Raw genomic sequence first — 10,961 nt, forward strand, 5'->3', positions numbered from 1 at the left:
TACAGTTTGTTTCACACTAGGCCACTATGGTTAAAAAAACCTGTCTGCAGGCAGTGAGATGTTGTGCTAAACCAGAAATGGCTGATGAGAGAAATACCGAGTAACTGGGGTGGGCAGCTTCACCAAGTGTCTCCCTAAAGGTGATGGACAGCTTTAATCCAGAGTAAACGAAGGAACAACTTCCGTTTGTTCACTGATAGCTCAAAGAGTGAAAATATCTGCTCCTGGTAATGGCTGCATGAAACAGGTTTGGAATTGCCATGGGTTTAACATCAGGAACACCAAACACAAAAATTAAGACTGGGAAATGGTGGATGAAGCTGGGCCTGACTGGATGCCTCAGGAAGCAATGAGCAAACAGGTTTTAAAAGATCCCAACAGCACTAATGGCTGGGAGAAGTAAGAGAGGAAGATCGTTTCTTTTAGGCATGGTGCCAGGTGGAAAAAAAATCAGCTTTTGAAATCACAAGTAAAGAAACAAACCCCTCTGGATTTCTGCTGTGGTCAGGAGAGTAGGATTTTTGTACATGACACATGTATATAGAGAGTGAATCATCTCAAGGGGGCCAGGGAAGGGTGGGAAGAAAATAGAAAGGGTGATGGCATGGCCATATTCAGCATGGGCCAAAAAGTGGCCAGAAACACCAAGCAGAGTGAACTATATCTTCAAGATATCTCTATCTTCTGCTGCCAGTGGATTTGTGCAGAGGGCTTTTTTCCAGCTGTGCTTTTTCTTTTGCTGCTGTGATAAGATTTCTCACTTCTCCAAGAATTATTCTACCTCTGACTCTGATAGTGACATCCCTGCATAGGACAAACAGCAGCAGCATCCAGTTCAGATGTTCTCAAAATAAAATATCAAGTATTCCTTGCAAACTTAAACCACAGCACTGAAAGCTGAAAATGTGTACTGTGATTCTGAAGGCTGTGGATTAGAGAGATGGAGAGGGCTCAAGACATAAAAGAATTACTTCCAGTGGTTCTCTGAGATGTTTTTTAAAGCTCAAAAATAAGTTTGCTTTGAATCTTGAATGGACACAGTGGACAAAGCCAATTTTGTTTGCAGTGGTTTATTTCCCCATCTCACGAAGCTGTCTGAGCTTGTTACAGTTGTTGGCAAACACTCCTGGTACAAGTTCTGTGTTGTAACCCCACCTGGGTGTTTAGAGCAGTGGAAAAGACAGATATTTGAAATCTAGAGCACAGTAACCATCAGGTAATTAGCTGTTGCAGACTTACAGAGTAAGAAAGGCTCACGAGAGCTCTGAAACGAAAGCAAAAAATGCCTCCTGGAACTAATTTTAGAGTGGCTTGAAGTATTTAATCCTGCAAATTATTGCCAGTGAGGAAACATCAAGGTGCTTCTGGATCTTAATAGTGGCAAAGCAGCAGGAAGGGTTCACCCTAAGCTGCCTCCTGTTGATGGCTAAGCAATCAGACATGCTTTACACCCCTCACAAGGTGCAGGGGCAGCTATGTTTTGCTCCCAGTGACTTGAAAAGTGGCCTGGAATTGTTCCTCTCTTCCTTGTGCCTGGGAAGGATCCTTTATCAGCAAAACCAACCCAACCCTACTTTGCAAAGAGCAGAGAATAAGCAGGAGGAGAGCAAACACTGGAGTGCAGACAGCATCCAGCACTGCACCATGCTGCACCCCTCTCCCATGGGGGCTCTCCATCCTTCAGAAGGCAGGGAAGGGTTTGTAGAGGGGCACGAGGAGGCAAAGCACTTTACTCTTCCATAACTAGGATCTGTCTCCTTTGAAAAGATGCCTTTCTGATTCCTTACTCTGCTCATGAGTCCTCATTAATGAAGTTGAGGAGATAAGACTTGTTCCTTCATCCCTGCAGGAGCCAGTTTCTCCTGTGTGGAGAAAAAAAAAGTCAACCCTGTCAGAACAGCAACAAGAAATACCAGATATAAGACCAGAAATAGATTTCTTAGGGTCTTAAGGCCTGTTTGCCCTTACAGAGATCTGCAAACCCCTTCTGTATTTTTACCAGACACCTTGTGAGGAAAAAAGGAAGCTCCATGTTTCTTCCCAATGGGAAGATACTCAACAATCCTATTGCTTTGATGGTTAAAAACCCCTTCATTTACTTTCCAGGCAGAATTTATTCATAGACAATTAATACCCTTTTGTTCTTGAGCCAAAATATTCTTCTATCTTTAACAAGATATCTAGCTCTGTGAAAGCTCTGCACTTGATTGCCACGGAACTTAGGAGTTTCCTCTTCCACAAGCCGTAGGAAGAAGTGTTAATAACAGAATGTGCTATAGCTCCCCATGCAAATTTTGCAGGAGCCCATCCAGGTGCATACAAAAATCCAAGCACTAATCTCAAAACTATTTCCACTATCAGCTGTCCCAGCTGTAAAGCTTTTCTCATCATTTGAAAGCAAAGGAGAGGCAACAAGCTGCACTTCAATATTTGCTTGAAAACTCTTTCCCAAACAGAAGAGCTGCAGTGTCTTTCCAAAACCCACCAGGCACCAAGAAGCATTACCTTTGCAGAGACCAGAATGAAGATCCTGCACACTTCACTGATCAACAAGAATTTTTGAACTCAGATTTTGTTTCCTTTTAGGCACAGGTATCCTTTTGCATATGCACCCCTTATATCTGCAAAACCAAGTGATCAAAACATTAGAACTGAGGTTAACCATAAACCCTTATTCATCTGCATTATGAGTCATTCTTTAAATATAGGATCATGCCTTGTTTTCCACCAGATTCTACCTCAGGATGGACAGTGTTCACTTAATAAGCAGATATTCAATATTTTGTTACAGTGTCATTATTCAGCATGTGGCTTGAGGCCCCATTTACCACATACTACTCCAAACCTGCTTGGAAGACACAATTGCTAATTTTCTTGTGAGTTTTTCGAGGGCTCTTATCAGTATGGCATATGAGTGCTTCACAAGCCTCGTTTCTCCTAACAACACCCTGTAAGACGAGAGGATATTATTATTCTTGCTTAACAGATGGGAAACTGAAACACAAAGAGATTCAGGTCAAAACATTCTGCTAGAGTTGGGTGCCCAAACTGAGATGTCTGGGAATTGATTTCTCAGAATGTTTAACATTGTACAGCGTCAGATATCAGGAGAAATAACACTGGCAGTGTACTCTGCAAATGGAAACAGGGAAAGCAAAATAAAATTAATAGCCAGTTGGGAAGAATTTAGTTCAAATTGACTTCTCTGAGTCTGGATGAAAGTTTGCTGGGTTCATATGCTTGAACCATGAGATACCACATTTTCTTTTCAGTTCTCTGCCTTTTACTATGCTCTCCTTGCTTCCACAGCAGATACAGGCAAAGTCCATCAGGCATCCTCCTCCTCCTCCTCCTCCTCTCCCCAGCTCTGACTCATGTCCCAAGCTGCTCCACCTTCTGAATTGAGTGACACCAGGGTCCTCTCCTAAATATAGCACATGGTCGAGTAATTAAAGACTAGACCAAGCACAGGTACAAGAAGAAGCAAAATAAACACTTTGCAGGAAACCCTAATTTCATGATTTCCTGATACCAATTTCTAAATAATAAGCTTTCCAAGGACAACAGTCTCCTTTACACATATGTATATATATAAAATATAAACTTGATATACAAATGGAATTTTAAACTAAAATATAAATGTATTTTATATATGATAAATATAATGTATAGGATAAAACTGTTATTATATATGTGTAATAATATAAACTTCTGTATACTTATACTCTTGTACCTGACTCATAATCAGTCAAAATTTTCCAAAGACTGGCAGAAATACCTGGCATGGTATATTATGCTCAAATGATTAAAGTTTTCAATTTAAAATTAAAGGTGAAAAAAATCTGCCCGATAGGTTTCAGTTCAGCCTTCTGACTGTGTCTTTCTGTTTCAGGAAATGAAGATACATGTGCCTGTGTAAATCAGAACCACTTGTATTTTATAACATTCCCTGCTGAAGGAGTATGTAGAAGCAGATCTCCAAATTTCCAGTATTCAGGAAATTCAGTTATTTCATAATTTCATTTCATTCTGAATTGAGAGATTCATGTCTGTCTTGCCTCAAACTTCCAAATTCCCTTAAAATTTCATTTGTGTTCAGTTTAAATTGTTCTAAATAAATCAACCAGAGCTGATACTAGCATTGGAAATTTTAATGTGAATATTTGGAGCTTGACAGAGTTACAAGGAAATAAAGAAGCCTGGAAAGTTTCAAGCAATCCTTTTTACAGGTACAACACCAACTATTTCTAAAATACCAGTGCAGTAGCATCTACGTTTTGTAATAAAAAAAGTTATTAAATGTGCTATTTTCAATACAGTGACACTCAGGAATGTATCCTCATTTTCCAGGTACTTTTACTGTCTCTCCCACTTAGAGCAGAGCGAAGAGTGGAGCTCTGTTCTTTCCTCACACACAGGTCTGCCTCATTTCACAGACTTATGAAAAAAGGACCAGAATCTGAGCTTTTTTACCCTGAAGGACCGACCACCGAGTTGTGTAAGAAGGAGCAGCAGCTCTGAGTTTCCCATCCAGACACAGGGACTGCAGCGGGCAGAGCTAGCCCACCTCAGCTCCCAACACTGATTTGGGGACTTTTAAGAGATGAACCCAGGGTTTGGGTTAATTAAATGCCATACAAAGTTAGACAATCTGTCAGTTTCACTGATTAATATTTTGCTCATTGTTTTCTTATCAAGGGCACAGGCAGTTTGATTCAGTCACCTCTGAAGGACACGCTGGGGCTTGTGTGAACCTAGGCTTCTCCCAGTTCTCAAAGGAACAGCAATGAGAACTGTTTAATAATAATAAAAAAAACCAAAACCAAAAACCTATGTCAGGATCTTCTATTTTGAAGGGAGGTGAGCAATCAGAATTCACACTCAGCTGAGAGCTCTTTCCGTAATGCTCGGGCAGTGGAAACCGCTCAGCGCGGCCGCTGCCAGCAGCCAGCGAGGAATTCCCCTGTCATGAGGGCCATGACTCACACGTGGCCCTGCTGCTCCTCTCCTCAGATGTAGGGGCCATGCTTGTGGTCTGGGATGTGTCAGGAGCAAGGAGCTGGCAGAGCTCTCCTGGGTTACACAACCTCGCTGTCCCTGCCCAGAGGCACGCTCCACCCAGGGCTGGGAGCTGCCGCAGGTGCCATGGGCTACAAAATCCTTTTGCAGTTGGTATTTCCTTTCTCTCTTCATTTTCCTTAACCCTCTGCTCCTCTGGAATAACCAGAGTAACCCAGTCAGCTCCTGAGAAATCACAATACCGGTTTAAAAATCATCCCATAAAAAAAAGGGATTTTTAGCATCGGTTTTGGCGGTGTGAAATGAAGCTCCTCACAGAGCAGAGCTGACACAGGTATGGAGATCCCTCATCAGTTTTGCTCAATAAATTCGCAGCAGAGCTGCTGCCACAGCAGCGTGAGCAGTTTGCAACATTTGTATTTGTCCTCTGGCTATTTATTACTGTGTTTTTCACAAGCCCTTTTAATGCCTCCAGGAGTAATTTATGGGGACAGAACAGCATGAAAAGAGCAGATCCCACTTATTTAAATCTCTAGATGATGAAAATCACATGAGAAGAGCAGGTTTCACATTGTTATTCTCCATTAATGGCTTTCTGAGGCAGTAAAAGCAATGTAAAAGCAAACATAAACACTGTACAAACACCAAGATATTCAGGTTTGTTTGGACTTATCCAAACACTGCCCAGAGATTTTTCAGGTTTATTCAGGTTTGGGCTCTGTTTTATTAACTCATTCCATAAAACATGGCAGGTTGTAGTTAGTCTTAATACAACTAGCTAGATATATGCACTAAAATTTCTTTTAACTAAGTTTGCTGCACAAAAGAATTACTTTAACAAAAACAATTCTTAGTATAAATCTTGTTACTTGTCAGATTGATGAGTAATGTGTGTGACTGTGGTGTTTCTTTTTTCCCTTTTTTTTTTTTTCCTCTTTATTTGGCAGTTCTCACAGCTTCTGCTCCAGCACATGAAGCAGTCTGATCTGGACACCCAGGATGATCCAAGTTTCCAGCAACTGACATGCTGGTTATTAATTTTATAAAATAAGCAAGTTAGTGAAGCATGACTAACAAACTTTTTTGATCCAATGAACGCTCATTTGTGCAGTGACATTAGGAATTATAACCTTTTAGTGCTGAGAGTAACAGCAGGGACATGGAGAGATCACCAAGTTTCCTTCCTAGGGCTGGGGGTATAATTCTGGAGGTATCTGTCGCACACAAAAGTTTGAAATTACATGAAATTTCTAAAGTAAGTAGCATTGTCCAGTAAAAAGCAAATTAAAGAGGTTTCTTTGCCCTGTCTTTTTTTCATTAATTAACATTCTATCTTCCAGACAAAATAATAGAATTACAGAATGGTTTGAGGTGGAGGGGACCTTAAAGGGAATCTCATTTCAACCCCCTGCCATGGCAGGGACACCTTCCACTGTCCCAGGCTGCTCCAAGCCCCATCCAGCCTGGCCTTGGACACTTCCAGGGATCCAGGGGCAGCCACAGCTTCTCTGGGCACCTGTGCCAGGGTCTCTCCACCCTCATAGTGAAGAATTTTTTCCTAATATGAAATCTAAACGTACTCTCAGTGTAAAGCTATCCCCTCTTGCCATAGGATACAATGTTTTCTACTTCAGCCCTACTATATTTCATGTTTTGCCTCATGAGACCAAATTTATTACAGTGAAGGGTGTAATTTCATAGTATATTTCAAACAACCACAAGTGTACCTGCTTGGCTGCTCATTTTTCACAAAGACTTTCCAGGAAGCATTTAAAAGTCAGAAGACTGCCCCAAAATTTGTTTGAGTAATCCAGGCTTCATGATTCTGCAAGAGAGAAAGTTAACTTGAGATATTTCCTCTTCTGCTTGTCACACCAAAATGCCATAAAGGCAGACAGATCCTTTACCTGTTTTTCTACAGATTCTTGGAGAGAAATCTCAACCTAAACCTTTATCCAGTAAAAAAATCCTGCACTCATTCCCACCTTCCTTCACTGTTACCTCTGTATAATCAGAGGAAATAATCCACAGCGCACACAGCAGCCATCATGTTCAAGTCTTTGCAAAATCCCAGCCCCTCCAGACCTGAGCTGTGCAAAGCCTCAGGATTATTCATAATTTCACCAGCCTGATTCAGCAGAAGGAATGTGGAACCATTTCGAGTCACATTTTAAAGCTGTTTATGGGTATGGGGAAAAGTTGTGTCCCTTGAACAAAATGTAGCTTTCTTTCTGCTTCATTCCTGGGTTAGAGGAGAATGAAACTGTTCTGGGACTTGCTGGGAAGAGGGGGAGCAGGGGGATAGAGAAGGACAATTTATCTCTAAATTACATTGCTCTTCAGAGTAAACCACAGAGAGCTGTAATGGGACAAGTAATTTTTTTACATAGTATAATTAATTAGAACCCATAAACCCCAATTAAACAGCACTTTTGAGACTATCAAGTGGTGCATGTTTGAAACTGCAAATATGACAGTATAAGTACATTTTTATAGCTGGGCACACTCCTCAGGATTATTTTCAGTGCTCTACTAAAATGGGAAATGGCACCAGTTAGGCCCCTGCTAATAAATCGCCTGGAAACAGGCGATATTAATAATCTTTATGGGGGTAGGATGGAAGCCAGATGGGGCAGGGAGGGGAGTGTGAAAGTGGCATAATATATTGGCCTGGAAAACATAACCCAGGCCAAAGCAGAAATGCAATCTTGGTGCGTATCAGAGGGGGCTGGGAATAGAAAAAGAGAGGTGATGGCTGAAAGGGGGCTCACCCTAGGAGATCAGGAGGATCGTTTCTGAGGTAAGGAAGGCAACATCCTTCAAGGTGAGCATCTGCATGGGCAAGGAGGAAGAGGAAAGAGATGCTCCAGGGGATTTAACAGCCCCTAGCCCCTAGCTTTGTGCCTTGGGAAAGGGGAATGGCGCTGGGAGCTCCCCTGGCTCCCTGCCCTGGAGGAGCTGCGCGTACAGGCCAAGGGACGTGTGTGCACGGGCTCCACGCACAACCAGCGTGAGGAAAAGCTCCCTCAGCCTTGTTTATTTACACGAGGCCCCAGTTGTGTTTCGCTTGGCAGCAGGAACCCCGCGCCGTGTGCCAAGCGCTAATTCCCGCTGCCCCGCAGGCCCTGGCGCGCACCTGACAGTCATTAGCGCCCGGGCCCATTTTGTTCTCACATTTCGGGCACTGACCCGCAGCCACGCACGGCTCCAGCAGACACTCCATCACCTCCCTGTCAGCAGCCCTGCAGCCCCTGCCCTGCCAGCCAGCACCGAGCTAATGAGGCCTGGGAGAAGCCTCCACCTTCAGAGAGACTCCCCTCTTCGCAATGCTCCTTCTTGCTCCTTAAATTATGACTTTGCTTGGGGTTGGAATTATTTATCCTTTAAAAAATAGCAATGCAGAGTGATAAGTAAACAACTGGTGATGGCTGAGCCTCGGTGACAGAACCAGACATTAAATTCTAGCACTCCTGTTCAGCTGTACAGTGCTCCTCGTGCAAGCTGCTCCTAAAAAGGGGCATCTTTATCTTACCAGCCACTCAGAGAATTCACCCATCAACACAAGAAGAACAGTTAATCTAGAAATGAAGAAAAATATACATTCACATGACAGAGAAATGGAGGGAACAGCTCATCTGGATAGAAAGTGTTGTGGTGAAGACTTAAAACATCCCTGGGAAGATACAGGGAGGACTTCAGAGCATCAAGGAGATAAGAGCTTTCTGCAGAAACGCTTTACACGACATGTTATGCTCTGTGGAGGTCTGCAGAGTGCTGTCATATGTTTTACATACATGGGGAGGCTACTCAGCTCTTAGTTTTTAAGACTCCATTTACTAAATTAGAAAATCTTATAAATATTTGTGTGTCTTAAGCTTTATGCCAATTTATGTGCACTGAGACCCTTAAGCTTCCCAACCAACATAAATTATTTTAAGATCTGACTCCTTAGCAGCTCTAAATACTGTCATTTTAGTTTGATGGAGACATATCTTTCCTTTCTACTTACTTTGTGCACAATTTTCTCAATTTCATATCAATAGGGACAGAGACTCTGACAAGTTAGCAGTCAGTCTTAGGCTGCAGACAAGTTTTGGACCAAGTCCTTATGAAGTTAAAAGGAAGGAATCAGAGAATTAAATCACTGGAGAGCTCCAGATTTCCATGAGAGAGAAGAGCATTATAATTTTTTTCTATATCAGTCTCAAGGCAATAGGCTTTTCAGTGATGCCTTACCAAAATTTATTCTTAAAAAGCAAAAATTCCGAACAAGCAAAGACTCATTTTGGATTTGTGTTAGAGGCTTTTTTTCCAAAGCTCTCTGGAGCCAGCATTGTCGAATGTGTGGCAATTTAGCACAAGACCTTTCAGTCAGGTCTACAGTTAATCTAATAAAATACTTATACCATGTTTTCAGACATTGCAAAAGCAGTATTTTACCTGAAATACAGTAAGCAGATGCTGATATTGACATTTTTTCTAGGCCTGTATGGTTTGCATGCAGCTTCTCTACAAGCCTTGTACGTAAGGTCTCACTTCTTTGTTCTTTAAACTGTTGGGCTTTTTGAAGGATAATTTTCCCATTTGAAAGTTGAGACACTTGTAGACAGGATATAAAGGGACAGGAATGAAAATGGACCTGAGCATGTATAAGCTGGGATGATTTAATGTAAAATACTTGAGGTTTTAGCTCCAACAGCTGAAAATATAGGTTTTATTCCTAATATAGGTTTTTTTTTCCTTAATCCAAAAAATAAAAATATATTCTGCATAGTGAGATGAAGAACCCTCTTCTCAATTTAAGCAACAGACATGGCAAGAATAATCTGTCTGGACACTGCAGAACTGGACATTTAGTAGAAATTCATGAAGACACAAACAGGGTCATCGCATAGTGAAGAAAGGACAGAAAAAAATTGCCTTAAATCCTGGTTTAGATGTTTCAAGGGGAAAAAAAAGCACGTTTTAAGGAAATTGGAAAGCTGTGACTGCAGCAGACTCATGGTCTAGTTAGTTAGGGGGTAGAGGCACAAAGAATATCAGCAACCATCAACAGGATGGCAAATGCCATTTGAATAGACATGTGTCATTCCTGTACCGCAGCCAAGTGAAACTACAAACACTATTAAATGTATAAAGAGGCTTTAATTTACATTCCTGCTAAGGCATCTTTCTGTTGCCAGAATATTGCTAGTGGGCTTAGTATAAATGAGAATCTGGCCTTAATATTCTCAAACAGAAAAGTGAAATACACAGACATATTGACTTGGATTCGTGTGTTCTGTTCTGCTAACCCAAGGTGTCTGCACAGACCAAAACTGGCAGGAAGAATATGAATCTGTACCTACAGTGCATAGCAGCTTCAGTGAGCACAAATGATCTAGAAAGTCACTTCCTATGACAGCAAAATCGGCCCTGTAGAGTCATAAAGTTTGGAAAAGACCTCCAAGATCATAGATTATAGTGCACTATGTCAGGTCCACCACTAAATCACATCGTGGAGTATGCATGAACACTTTAATATTACATATTTCCTTTATTTTTAGCATCACATTCCCCAACACCACACAATTCAAAACACTGTCTACTTCATTTCCCCCTGCCATGGCAACAATCTTGGTGCTAAAGTCATATCTCCAACATCCACCTAAACACAAGCCACCCAGGAAGATCCAACTCTCTATAATAAACTTCAGGGTTTTAGCACAAAAGACAAAAAGCCCTGAATACCAGCAGTGCCTGGGGAGGAGGTTGTGTTCGTTGCTGGAGAGAGGCAGAGCAGTAAATCAAATGGCAGCAATCCCTGCCAATGTGACCAGGGGCAATACACACCAGCCAGCAGCTGGAGGAGCTTCCTTCCATCACCAGAATCATCTCTGCACCCTGCCCATTAGCCCAGTTCCAGCTGTGGACCATTCCAGATGCTCCAGAGGAAGAGGGAA

The 10,961-nt window shown here is 41.9% G+C and overlaps 1 long non-coding RNA gene across 1 annotated transcript; it reads right to left on the reverse strand.

Annotated features, from left to right (window-relative positions):
• Positions 1-1,787: 1,787 nt before the first annotated feature.
• LOC147650179 (uncharacterized) lies at positions 1,788-6,844 on the reverse strand. The gene is made up of 3 exons (XR_015276918.1): positions 6,747-6,844; positions 2,506-2,621; positions 1,788-1,862 (listed from the first exon to the last, which is right to left on the reverse strand). It is a non-coding gene; the product is annotated as an uncharacterized LOC147650179 (long non-coding RNA).
• Between the last annotated feature and the right edge of the window lie 4,117 nt (positions 6,845-10,961).

Source organism: Cyanistes caeruleus, chromosome 16, assembly GCF_971803275.1.
Source record: "Cyanistes caeruleus chromosome 16, bCyaCae1.hap1.1, whole genome shotgun sequence".
In the NCBI taxonomy this organism is placed as follows: domain Eukaryota; kingdom Metazoa; phylum Chordata; class Aves; order Passeriformes; family Paridae; genus Cyanistes; species Cyanistes caeruleus.